Here is a 12237-nt window from a genome sequence, read left to right as displayed (position 1 = left end):
AAGCTAACATCTTTATTTTTTTTTCCATTTTCAAAAAGTTTCCAAGTCAATTAAAGAGAACTTTCGTTAAAAGATCAGGGAATTGACCGTCAATGTCAGAGCAAGCAAGGCCTAGATAAATAGGAAGGGAACAAGCAGAGTTAGGCTAATTACAGCAGTAGCCAAGGCCAATATGTAGAGAGGGAAATACCTCATTTTTTAAAAAGCAAGCAATTTTTGGAGGATAGTAATGTCATCTTCCCACAGTTTTCTTGTCATTTGGAGAAAACCCTCTATAATAGAGTCAGCCAACTTCCCAGGATTGAAACCATACAACTCAAATCTAACTTTGCAGAATCTGAGAGAGGATCTCAGAAAATATCTGAAACCTGGGCAGTAATCTCTCCTACAACATCTCTAACAAGTGTGACATCAGCCAACCTCTGTCCAAAGTCTACTTATTTGGAGTAGTTTGTATATCATAGCTCTAGACTGGAAAGTCCCTTAGAGATCATTTGGATCCATTTATCAGCAAACATCTATTAAGCACCTACTTTGTCTGAAGCACTGTGCTAAGTGCTAGAGATACAAAAAGAGACAAAGGACTGCCCCTCCTCTCAAGGAGCTTATGATCTGGCCTAAACTTCTCATTTTAAAGTTGAGGAAGATAAAGCTTAAGGAAGCTGTGGTCATATGGGTGGTGCAGTGGATAAAGCACCAGTGCAGGAGTCAGGAGATCCTGAGTTCAAATCTCACTTCACACACTTGACACTCACTAGCTGTGTGACTTTGGGCAAGTCACTTAACCCCAATTGCCTCATCCTGGGTCATCTCCAGTCATTCTGATGAATATCTGGTCACTGGATTCAGATGGCTCTGGAGGAGAAGTGAGGCTGGTGACCTGCACAGACCTCCCTCACTCAAAACAAAGTCAAGTGCAAGTCATGTCATCATTTCTCTGATGGCACGGTCTTCTTTGGCAACGAAGAATGAACACATTTACATTTATAGGTAGTATCTATGTCAGGGATAGGACATGAGCCAGGTCCTCTGACTTCAGAGGCCACCCTTTCCTCTATATGTTACTGCTTCTTCCTCACCAAGTCTCCAGCCAAAGCTCTTCACCATCAGGGTCCTTCTCCAGATGGATGGTCTCCATCTTGTCAGTATTCTCTAGAATGGAGCATGACCTCTCCTCACTCATCTTCATCATAATGAGGCAGCCTTCTCACTCCCCACCCTCTCCAATAATCATTCATTCATTCACTATTTAATTTTTATTATTTTTATTTATTTATTTATTAAGTACCCACTTTGTGGAGGGAGACAAAGTTTAGATAAAATATAAATTTGCATCTAGTAAACTCTGTCAGTGAGCTAACCCACCTGTTCTAGTGCCGGACCTACTTCAATCTCCTCCAATGCCCAACATCACTCCTCCATCAAACAAAAATACCTGGGCAAAGCATTGACACAGGGAAGGGAATAAACATTTATTTAGTACCTACTACATGTAGGCACCATGAGAAGAGTTTTACAAATATTATATTATTTGAACATTACAATTAATTTGCAGAGTAGGTGCTGGTATTATCCTCATTTCATAGTTGAACAAATTAAGGCAAACAGTTTAAGTGACTTGCCCAGGCTCTCATAACTAGTAAATGTCTGAGGCTGGAATTTAAATTCATCCACTCTAACCTGGCATGATTTCCAGGGTCTTCAACATCCTGATTGTCATCCTCTTGACCTTACCCAGTTTATTTGTGTCCTTCCCAAACATGAAGAAAGATTAAAGGGAGATCTTCCTAGCTCTTCAGCCCCATAAGGCTAAGAACCAAGGCTCACATACCACATGGCCTCTATCCTGTATACCAGATCCTTTCACCACCCTCAAACACACCATCCACAGCCTGATGAATTTGCCATTTGAACTCCTAACCTCTTCAGAGACCTTTGGGCTTATACACATGACCAAATGCCACAAGATGGGCATAGCCTCAGACCACCCAAACACACACTGTAGGTTCCACTTCCTTTTAGGCAATTTAGGTAGGAGGTTTACTCTTTCTCTCTCACTTCCTCCTTTTCCCCCTCAATTGAGAAAGCTTTCTCTTGCCTCTTTTATGTGAGAGATAATTTACCCCATTTTATTTTGACAATAATATTTATTAAGCCCCCCCTAGCATGTACAAGTGTCATGAAGGAGAGAAGCTGTGAAGAAAGGAGGGGTATGATAGTTATCATTGGGCATTTGAAGGGTCTGTCTTGTAGAAAGAGGATAGGACAGACTTCTTGAGCCCAGAGGGCAGAATGAGAAGCTTTACAGATATTATCCCATTTAATTACCACAATAAGCCTGAGAGTTAGCTGTTATTACTATACCCATTTTACAGTTGAAAAAACTGAGCTACACAGAGGTTCAGTGATTTACTTAAGCTCACATAGCTAGTAGGTGTTTGAGGTTGGATTTGCATTCAGGTCTTCCTGACTCCAGGCCCAATGCTCTACCTAGTTGTGTAGCCCAAGGCCTACATTTGAGGTACAGTTGAAAGAAGAAAAAAAGAGAATGTCTCTTTCATGTGATTATCCAAATGTTGATGCTTCCTCCTTCCTCGCATTCCACCTTGAACTGTCTCTACCTTTGCTTTTTTCTGCCTTCACCACAGCTCCTTATAGTTGTGATCACTCTAAATTAACCATGGTGGCCTGATTCAAGACAGGGCTTGCAGCAGCTCTGAGGCTGCTCAGTTGAACTTCCTCCCTTGGAGTCATTTGTTTTTAGTCAATTAAAGAGTTTTGGTTCCCATTTTCTCTTTCTTCCCTTTTCCAGATGTTCCAAAGGGCTCCTCCTGGTTGTGTAGTAGAATGAGGAACAGTAGTAATGATGATCATAACAAGATAAACAGTAATAATAAACCTAGTCAATAGCATTTTCAGGATCTCAAAGCACTTTCCATACATTATCTCATTTGATATGTGAATGGATATCCCAGGAATAGCCATCACCAGTAGGCACTTGGGGCAAAGGCAGCCAAAAGTACTGAGGATTCTCAGTGAGATCAAAGCATCCCTTGTGACCATTGCCTGGAGTTACAGTGGATGAGGGCTGTCCTCCGTCCTGTCTATAATACATATGTGTGCGTGTGTGTGTGCGCGCACGAGCATGTATTAAAGAGAAAGAAAAGAAAAAAACAATCAACTCATTAAAAAAAAATCTAACCTTCAGGGCAACGTCCCACACCTGCGTTTGAATATCTGCCTTTGCAGAAGGGAAGGGGATGCCTTCTCATCTCTTCTTTGGGGCCCAGTCTGTGTTTTTTATGATTTTACATTTATGTTGGCTCCTTTTCTTTTGAAGATTGATTCCTTCCTGAAACTTGGATGGCTTCCACGTCTCTCTTTCAGCATTTCAGTGTGGCCTATAGATCCACTAGGGAAAGGCAACAAGTATTTATTGCCTTAGAGGTTCTCCACCCTCAGTTTCTCAGTTTGCAAAAGGAGATTAAATCACTAGGGGATTAATATTTGAGATAGGACTGGTCCTTCCAGCTACTAGTATTTTACCCTCTAAACTGTCTTTCTATCTACTCTGTTACCTGTATGTGCCAGTTCAGTTTCATATGGTGTCTCCTGTTAGAACATAAGGTTCATAAGGGCAGAGAATATTTTGGCTTTTTCTTTGTACAGCCAGCACTTAACTCAGTGTTTGGAACATATTGTTTGGTCTATTAAACCTCTCTGTCTCTTCATGACCCTATTTGGCTTTTTTGTGGTAGAGATATTTGAATATTTTGCTGTTTTCCAACTCATTTTACAGAAAAGAAAACTGAGGCAAACAGGGTTAAATAACTTGCCCAGGGCCACATAGATAGTAAGTATCTGAGGCTGAATTTGAACTCAGGTCCTCCAGACTCCAGGGCCAGCACTCTATCCACTGTTCAGTAAGTGATTAATAAATGTTTGTTGATTGACTGGTTGAGTGATTGATTGATTGATTGATTGAAGAAAAGTAATCAACTTGAGTTTTTGTCTGGGTAATACTGTGAACCCCTATCTTAGGCAGGTTAGGGGCTGTCTTTCTTTGTCTGTAGCTTGTTTGTACCTAATGGTTGAGTCACTCTGTATCTATCTGACTCATTTCCAAACATCAGTGACGTGGAATAGGTTTAGTTGTGGGATGTGGTGGGTTGTCTATCTTTTTTTAATTTATTTTATTTTTTTCACATATAACAAATACCAGGTTGTTGTGCCGTTTTCCTTTCTATTTCATTTTTGAATAACTGAAGTAGTTGGCTGTTTGAAACCTTTCCCATTCCTAAAACCTTTGTGTCATCCCTAATTATTTCTCTCCCAACAGATGACTTTGCTTTCCACTTTCCTGAGAAAGTCAAGGTCTTCCATCATGAGTTCATCCACTTTCCCTTCTTTCTACTTCAAAACTTATCTTCGTATTTATGGACCCTCTTCTACTCATGCCTTTCCCATTAGAGTATAAGCATCTTGAGGGCAGGGATTGCTTTTCTGTTTGTCTTGTTTTACCTTTCTTTGTACCTTCAGAGGAGCACAAGGCCTGACACATAGTAAGTACTTAATAAATACTTACTAAATCACTGATACATTCCAGTCTCTGAGATGGCTCTTTTCTTTGCCACTGTCAAACCCTCAGCCTCTGTCCTTGAACCCAGCCTTTCCCACTTCCTCCAGAAATGTTCCCCTTGAATAATTCGCACTCCCTCTCATCTTCAATCTCTCCCGCATTATTGGCTCCTTCCCCACTAGATACAAAAATGAATGTTTTCCCTTAAAATGACAGTGGCAAAACCCTCTTAAGTGACAATGATAACAAAGCCATCTTAACCTGACCCTGCCATCTCTTTAAGCAATTGGTCCATATTTCATTCTTTGTTGACCAAACTCTTGAAAAACTGTCTACACATGCTGCTTCCACTTCTATACCTCCCACTCCTATCTCTACCTCTTGCAGTCTGGCTTTCCAACCAAACAACTGCAGAAACAGCTTTCTCTAAGGTTACCAATGCTCTCTTCCTTCCCATTTTGATGACCTTTTCTTGGTCCTAATCTCTTTTGGTCTCTCTGAAGTTTTTTTTATATTATTTGCCACCCTTTCCTCCTGAAAATTCTTGCTGGTCTTGTTTTCTCTTACCTGGACTTCCCATGAAGGTGGTAGCATCCAAGCTTGTCCAGGAATGCAGCACTCCCATATCTGTTCCAATAAAAATCTAAAAGGGGCATTAGATTGAATAATGATCAAGAGATCCAAAGAGAAATAACAGTTAGCTCCCTCCTCCAGTCCAGAAACATGCAAAAAGATGGCAGCCTAAGAGACTTCTCTGCCAGGGAATCCAGCATAGGTATTGGTAAACAAGTTGGATGTCTGCCAACTTTCTGACCAGAGATGCTCCTGGGGCACCTGAAACCTACAGTTCTATGTTGGGCAAGAGTGGCAGGAAGCTTGAAATGCTTTGATGAGGAAGTTCTAGAAGAGACAGATGCCCTCAGCCTTCTGATTCTTCTAATGTTAGGCATGAGACCACAAGCCAACAACAAGCAGGGTAGATGTGCACAGTTCTCTGACTCAGTTGATTCTAGAGGATCCTGAAGACCAGAGCACCCTGGACAGAGATGATACAGGGCAACCTGAACCCTGGAATTGATCTTAGCAGATTCACCAAGAGAGGTGGACATCAGAAGGAAAAATGATAAAATCAAGGTCAGGACCAAAGAGAGCCTGAGCATCCCATCTGAGAGGGTGAGAGGGGGAAAAGCTTGGACCTGGCACAAAGTCCCAAACCAGGAACTGAAGCTGGAGACACAACACACCAAATACTATGAAGGATGTTACAGGGGAGGTAATTCCCAAGAGGTAAGCCAGAAAAAGAGAATAAAAGCAGTATCTCAGTGGGAAAAAAATTATTTTGCCACAAAAACTTCAAGAGGATTTGGAAGAATCAAAGCAAAATAAAAAATAAACAGTTTTTATTGCTTATCACTGAAACGCTTTTCCACAAACAAAGTCAATGCAGGTAAAATTAAAAGGGAAACAGTTAATTGGGAGGGGAAATCTCTCTGTCAAGTTTCTCTGATAGGGGTCTGATATTCAAGATATAAAGGGAAAAGATTCCAATACATAAGAATAAGAGCCATTCTTCAATAGATAAATGGTTAGAGGACATGAACAAGTAATTTTCAACAGAAAGAGCCTTTATGTGAAAAATGTTCCAATAACTAACAAAGATAGAATAAATAAGCAATTATTTAGCAACTACTACGTGCAGAGCACTGTGATAAATGCTGGGAATACAAAAAACAGAAAGTAATTCCTGCTCTCATGGAGTTTATATTCTAATAGAGGAAAGTAACATATATAGGAAGTTTCAGGCTCCAGTTAGATGAAGGACCCACCCTTGGGTGCAGCATCGAACTATAGAGCAATATGTCTTCCTTAATTTTATTTTCACGTAAAACCATGCTAGTTTCTGATATTGAATTATTTGACAATGCCAAGAGCTTTGGTGTTGAGCATGGTCCTTTCTGGGTCTTTGGGAGCTGTAACCTCTGAGGAGGCAGGGGCTACTGACTCTGTAGAGAAAGCCACCAGGTCTCATCTGTAAAATGAGATGAACCACAGTCTATGAAGGCCCTCCTCACTCTAGATTTAAGACCCCATGGGCCAAGAATTAAGTAGGAGAAGAAAACATGGCTTGAGGTTATATGATAAATTATGCAGGTTTTTTTGATGATGCAAAGTGGGTGCTCATTGCCAAGAAAAACACTATTTTGTAACAACAACAGCAATCTTCTTCTAACACTACAGGGGTGACAGTCCTGGAGGGCCACGATCTCGGTGAGAATCAGAAACAAGCCCCTAAATGAAGTGACGGGACCTCTCAGTATCCTCAAAAGCTTTGTAAGGTGAAGTAGAAGGTGCAAAAAAGTGGAGATGAAATTGCAGGTTGAGACCAAAAAACAAATGGGATGTGCTCTTCTAAATCCTCCTCTAACACCTCATCTGGGTGTGAAAAGTGATGCTGCTGATCTCCAGGACCACAGCAGCAGAACATGAGCTTTGACCCAAAATGCTTAACGTGTGTGTGTGTGTGTGTGTTTGTGTTATGGATCTCACGGGATTATAAACTCCTTGAGAACAGTGACTGTCTTTAGCCTTTCTATATATCCCCAGAATTTAGCACAGTGCCTGGCACATAGCTGGTGCTTGGTACATGTTTGTTGATTGACTGACTGATTTTGACAATCTGATGAAATCCAAGGACCCCTTCTCAGAATAATGGTTTGCTGCCTATATTCATAATCAGAGGGAATGCTACATTTCAGTCTGAGGTTAATGGAAGGAAAGATGAAATTTTTTCCCATCTGAATTCATGGACACCCTGAAAACTATCCTTGAACCTCAGATTAGTAACTCCCACTCTAGCTGGTTTGACCATGCTGAAATAGATCTGAGTACAAACCCTGGGAGGGATTTATGCCTGTAGGTCATCCAAAGACTAGAGAGTGGTTGAAAGGCCTGCAGAGGCTTCTCACCAGGTGGCTACCACGTGATACATGTTTTCCTCCAAGAAGTGCCCCCAACCCTGTTAAGTCACAGAGGGGAGGGGATCTGCATTAGTGGAGGGACTACCCCCATTCTTATTAAGGACAAATCCTTGAAGGACTGAGATTTGCCTTGACCTTACAGTGGCTGATTTTACTGTTCTCTCCCTGTCTTTCATCGCCATCTGCTGATGAAAGGGTGATCAGATGTTACTGTTCTCTTAAAGGAACCAAACATCACTTTGCTGGGCAGACTTTTGCAACATGTGTTCTTGCCCTTGAACCTTTATCTGGATTTAATTCAACAGACATTTATAAAGTCCCTACAAGGTGCCAGGGACTGTGCTAAGTTCTGGGGACACAAAAATGAAAAAAAAAAGCAACAGCTCCTGTCCCCAAGGAGCTTACCCTATAATTCACAAACTCTGTGTGAGGGTCCACTTGGTCTCCCCCATAGTACAATGGAAAGATTTACTGATTTCAAGTCTGAAGATCTGAGTTCAAATCCTGACTGAACCACTTACCACCTGTATGACCTGGGGAAAATCATACCTTTGCATCTTTGCCTGTAGAATGAGATGACTGGACTAAATTATTTCCAAGGTCTTTTTTCACTCGAATGCTGTAGAGAGAGCTGGTGGTGCCGGGAACGGAGCACCAGATCTGGAGCTGGAATCCATCCTCAGACACTTACTGTCTGTGTGACCCTGGGCAAGTCAAGTCACCTTTGTTTGCCTCACTTTTCTCATCTGTAAAATAGGGATAATAACAGCAGAGTTGCAGTGAGGCTCAAATGAGATGAATATTTGCATCGGTAGAGTGCCTAGCACCTAGCAAATGCTCCATTAATGCTTACTCCTCTCACCCTCTAACACTATGATTCCCTGACTTAAGCAAGCGAGTGATGAGAGCCTTAGGTCATAAAGAGTGATCTTCTTCTTTGGTCCCTAGGGAGCCAATTCAGTTAATTACCTTACAGAGTTGGAGACCAAGACTATAAATTGCATATAATTTGCCTACCTGATAAAGAGCATTTCTTCTCCAGGATTTCTTTACACCAGAAAAATCATAGATTCAGATGTAAAAAAAATTAACCAAATAATGGGGGTCAGGAGAGTGGAGATTCCTGTTGAAACCCATGAATTTCCTTCCTGTAGAAGCCATCACACTTAGCTTCTGAAACATCCCTTCAAAGTGAGGCCCAAATCTCCCTTGTTCACTGGGTACATGGCAGTGTGTGGGTAATTGTTAGCAAATTCAAATAGATCACTATGTCCCAGTGAGATAGATAGACAAATAGAAACACAGAGGACATATGTTAGATAATAGATTGACAGATACATATATAGATGATAGACTGGTAATGATAGATGATAGATAATGATAGGTATGTAGACAGATGAGAAAGACAAAGACAGAAAGAGAGAGGAAGAGAGGGAGACAGAGAGAGAGAAGAGAGGAGAGGGGAAGAGAAGGAGAGAGATAGAGACAAAGGGAAGGGGGGCAGAGAGGAAGAAGGGGAGGGGGAGGAGACAGAGACAGAGAAGCAGAGACAGAGACAGAGAGAAACACACACAGACAGAGAGACAGGGACAAAAAGAAAGAAAAGAGCAGAGAAGAGGAGAGAAGAAAGGGAGACAGAGAGAGAGAACAGTAAAGTATTATTCAATACTTGGTCTGTTACAGGCATTGCACTAAGAACCGAGAATACAGACACAGGAAAAAAGACCATTTCTTGACCTCAAGGAGTTTATATCAACTAATGAAGCACTTTGACAACACAGGAAAGGTAGCTGAAAAGCGGATGTTTACAAGGAAGGATATAACCAAATGGGGCAAGTTGGAGAAAACATCTGGAGCACCATGGACCCGCCTAGGTTTGAAGTGAGTGTGGCTGATGTAGGTGTTTCCTCAAATGGAGGTTTCAGAGAGGAACTCACTTATTGGATGAAGAGGCTGGAATATTGATATTTGGCTAATCCAGGCTCTGGTATACAGTAGGCATTTAATAAATATCTGTTGCATTGAATGGTATTTGGACTTTACTTCTAGGATCTCCCTGATTATATCTGGAAACTATTGTACTGAAAGAGGGAACTTGGTATAGTGGTTAGACAGTGGGTTGAAACGCCAGAAAGCTCTGGATTCAAATCCAGTTCTCTCTTAAATTGTCAACAATGGACAGATGTTACAGAGAGGCAGAGATCAACTCAGCATAAGGAAGAACTACCTAATCAATATCCAACCAATCAGTCAACATGTATTAAGTGCCTGCTATGTGCCAGTCACTGCACTAAGTGCTGGGATTATAAAAAGAGATGAAAGACAGTCACTACCCTCAAGGAGCAATTACAATCTAATGGGGGGACACCATGCAAACAAATACGTATAAAGCAAGCTATATACAGGAAAAATAGAAAATAATGAACAGAGGAAAGCCAAGAGAACTGAGGGGTTAGAGACGACTTCCTGGAGGAGGTGAGATTTTAGGTGGGATTTAAGGGAATCTGGAGCAACTAGGTGGTGTACCTTATAGAATGCCAGGCCTGGAGTCAGGAAGACTCATCTTCCTGAGTTCAAATCCAGTTTCAGATACTTAACTAGCTGGGTGACCCTGGGCAAGTCACTTAACCCTGTTTGCCTCAGTTTCCTCATCTGTAAAATGAGTTGGAGAAGAAAATGGCAAACCACTCCAGTATCTTTGCTGAGTAAATCCCAAATGGGGTCGCAAAGAGTTGGATGTGAATAAACACCTCCAGCAAAGTGAGTTAGGGAGATCAGCAGTTGGAACAATAAATAGAACTCTTCAAAAATGGAATAGGATGTTTTTTAAGGCAGTGAGAAACCCATCACTGGAAGTGCTTAGCAGAGATCAGATGACAATCTGTTAGGTATAGTGTAGAGAAGATTTCTGCATTGAATGGGGGCCTTGGAATAGGTGACCACCAAGGCTTCTTACACTTTTTAATCTTCTGATTCTAGCATGGATGTTTGAGACACAGATAGCGGTCTGATCTTGTTGATATATGCAAAGTAGGAAATTACATGATTCTTTTCTTAAAAGTAATAAAATATTTCGTGGATGCTTCTAAACAATTGTTGCTGTTCTTAAAAGATCCGTTCCCTACCCAAAAGAGCATTTCCTCTTAACAAAGAAAGAATAGTCAAACAGCTAAAGAGTTAAACAGTAAAGAGTTAAAACAGGAGCTAAACTGGCCATGTCTCACAGTGCTGTACCTATGGACTACTTCCTTTTCCTTGAGAGTTATGCTTCCCAAAGTCAAGTCTAGTCACCATACTGATAAGAGTTCTGAGGTTTTTCAGTATTCTCCTTGACTTTCTTACACTGCAGTTTATATAGAGTTTGTACAAGTTTTCCCAAGTTTCTCTGAATTTTGCCTATTAATCATTTCTTGCAGTGAAACATTCAACCTCCATACCACAATTTGGTTAACCATCTCTCGATTGATGGCCACTCACTTTGGTTACACTTTTTTTTGGCCAAGGCAAAAAAACCCACTACTATAAATATTTTTGTATACATGTGACTGTCCTGAGTGGCCTTTTTTTTATTAACCAGTGCCTTACTTGATGGCTGTGCCTCATCTCATGGTGAGTCACACTAAATTGTGAATGGTGACATGTAGGAGTGGAGATAAGGGATAGGTCAAAGAGTTTAAGACGGGGATTTACCAAACCACTTCAAGGGACTGGATTCATTTATCTCTTACTCTATATAATAGGGATGTGATAACTCCATGCTAAATGCCATCAAAGATGTGGAAAATGCTAAGAAGCTACTTCTGGGAGAATTGAAATGATTGTAGCATATGTGGACATTCTGTAGCTGAGTCCAGTTGGCCTATGACATGGCGGAAAGAAATCTTTTGCCATTGGATACATAACCAGAATTGTTGGCATACTCGCTAGGGTTGGAATCAGCTCTGGAGGTCTTTCTTTGCTCCAATCGTGCCAGGAGAGTGAGGTAAACCTTTCATATATGGTGAAGAGAAGGGAAAGGTCTATAGTGTCTCACCCCTCTAAAGACACATGGCCCCCAAGATAGGAGCCTGAATCTTTGACTTTTTATTCACATTTTCCTGTATAGTGAGTGGAGTCTACAGCCTTTCTTAGCAGTGTTCAAAGAAAAAGAGGTTGAGCCACAGGAATCCAGGAGTCCAAGAATCAAGTTTGGACATTGCAAGCGGCCCAGTACAGAATGATCATTTGGAGCTACCTTCAAGACACTCCATCTCAGCAGAAGCCAGTGATGATGCCTCCATCAGACATGAACTTGGTAGAACCACTGCTAGGTAGGAAGTGAGCTAAGCTTCAAATTTAATGCTTTTCCAGAGACTGAGATAGTATAGGGGAGACTGTGCCCTCCACCCAAGATATTGGAGAAAATGTTTATAAATTTGTTCTTGGTATATGTTTGAAGTAAATACTCCTTTGTAAAAATTACCTAATTTAGGTCCTTAAAAGGAGAAAACAGTCAGTGGAGCCTCAAGACAAAGAGAGAAAAAAAGAGATTCCTCTAATTCCCCCGGGGTACATGACGCGGGAGATGTAACAGGCTGGAGACAGAGCTTACCATATGTTGTATCTTCTGAAACCACAATGCACAACCCCCATTTTAGGAAGTTCCTTTACTAAGAAGAAAAAAAAATCCATTTGTAGTAA

The 12237-nt window shown here is 41.1% G+C and overlaps 1 long non-coding RNA gene across 1 annotated transcript; it reads left to right on the top strand.

The window, feature by feature from the left end:
* The first annotated feature begins 5540 nt into the window (after window positions 1-5540).
* LOC140531121 (uncharacterized) lies at window positions 5541-9857 on the top strand. The gene is made up of 3 exons (XR_011976284.1): window positions 5541-5866; window positions 6818-6915; window positions 9241-9857. It is a non-coding gene; the product is annotated as an uncharacterized lncRNA (long non-coding RNA).
* The last annotated feature ends 2380 nt before the right edge of the window (window positions 9858-12237 follow it).

The sequence above is a fragment of the Notamacropus eugenii genome, chromosome 3 (genome assembly GCF_028372415.1).
Source record: "Notamacropus eugenii isolate mMacEug1 chromosome 3, mMacEug1.pri_v2, whole genome shotgun sequence".
In the NCBI taxonomy this organism is placed as follows: domain Eukaryota; kingdom Metazoa; phylum Chordata; class Mammalia; order Diprotodontia; family Macropodidae; genus Notamacropus; species Notamacropus eugenii.
The sequence above is the reverse complement of the archived record's forward strand: the minus strand, read 5'-3'. Positions and strand labels throughout refer to the sequence as shown.